The 1,330-nt window shown below is 48.5% G+C and overlaps 1 long non-coding RNA gene across 1 annotated transcript in view; it reads left to right on the top strand.

Annotated features, from left to right (window-relative positions):
• Positions 1-236: 236 nt before the first annotated feature.
• The window catches only part of LOC138860167 (uncharacterized), a 3,175-nt gene continuing 2,081 nt past the window's right edge, over positions 237-1,330 (top strand). Inside the window, exons 1-2 of the long non-coding RNA XR_011398272.1 lie at positions 237-1,121; positions 1,217-1,330. The exon at positions 1,217-1,330 is cut by the window's right edge and continues 2,081 nt beyond it. This is a non-coding gene — a long non-coding RNA (uncharacterized lncRNA). The remainder of the gene's footprint in view (positions 1,122-1,216) is intronic.

The following is a 1,330-nucleotide window of genomic DNA, read 5'->3' as shown; positions in this document are numbered from 1 at the left end:
GCGGTGATCACTATATTCAATATTGTATTAAAAGTATTATTTCTATGATTATTATTATTTCGTAGGCTGATCAAAAATAACGAAGCAAACGAGAGAGAGAGAGAGAGAGAGTCCAAGACAGACAGAGAGAGAGAGAGAGAGGCGAGAGAGAGAGAGAGAGAGAGAGGAGAGAGAGAGGAGAGAGAGAGGAGAGAGAGAGGGGAGAGAGAGAGAAAGTAAGAGAGACCGAAAGAGAGAGAGAGAGAGAGAGAGAGAGAGAGAGAGAGAGAGAGAGAGAGAGAGTCCAAGACAGAGACAGAGACAGAGACAGAGACAGAGACAGAGACAGAGACAGAGACAGAGACAGAGACAGAGACAGAGACAGAGACAGAGACAGAGACAGAGACAGAGACAGAGACAGAGAGAGAGAGAGAGAGAGAGAGAGAGAGAGAGAGAGAGAGAGAGAGAGAGAGAGAGAGAGAGAGAGAGAGAGAGAGAGAGAGAGAGAGAGAGAGAGAGAGAGAGAGGAGCGGAGAGCGGCGACTCGCCAAATAGGAGAGCCCCCGCGCGGAAATTCGTAAGAAAACGTGAAGCATTTTCTATGGACGTTCCTCGACTCGAATGATTACGGAGAAAGACGCTGTTGTTTGTTTGTTTGTCCTTAGTTTCCGATTTTTTGTTTCTTTGGTTTGGTGTGGTTGTTTAGTTTGTTTATTTTCTGACCCGAATAAGAGATTGCGGAAAACTTGATGTATGTGTTTTTTTTCTTTTGAGGGGGGAGAGGGGGTGTTAAAATGCATTAGTTTTGATTTATTTTTTATATACTTCATCTTTATCGATTTACTTTAAGTACCAGTTTGGTTGCGAAAAAGGTTGGCCATGTTTATATACGTATCATGCGTGTACGTGTGTGTAAATACACGCCGATGCGACTGTGTATGTCTGTTCCTGTGTCCTTGTGCCTACGTACAGGTATGTGCACCCGTCTGCTTGTGTGCGTGTGTGTCCCGTGTGCGTCCCATGTGCCTACGTACAGGTATGTGCACCCGTCTGCTTGTGTGCGTGTGTGCCCCGTGTGCCTACGTACAGGTATGTGCACCCGTCTGCTTGTGTGCGTGTGTGCCCCGTGTGCCTACGTACAGGTATGTGCACCCGTCTGCTTGTGTGCGTGTGTGCCCCGTGTGCCTACGTACATGTATGTGCACCCGTCTGCTTGTGTGCTTGTGCCTACGTACAGGTATGTGCACCCGTCTGCGTGTGTGTGTGCGTGCGTGTCCCGTGTGCGTGGCGAGTGTCCGAGGCGCAGATCCCATCCCAGGAACGACTTTCCGAGAGGGAGCAGTTCGTATCG

The sequence above is a fragment of the Penaeus vannamei genome, chromosome 40 (genome assembly GCF_042767895.1).
Source record: "Penaeus vannamei isolate JL-2024 chromosome 40, ASM4276789v1, whole genome shotgun sequence".
Classification (NCBI taxonomy): Eukaryota; Metazoa; Arthropoda; class Malacostraca; order Decapoda; family Penaeidae; genus Penaeus; species Penaeus vannamei.
The sequence above is the reverse complement of the archived record's forward strand: the minus strand, read 5'-3'. Positions and strand labels throughout refer to the sequence as shown.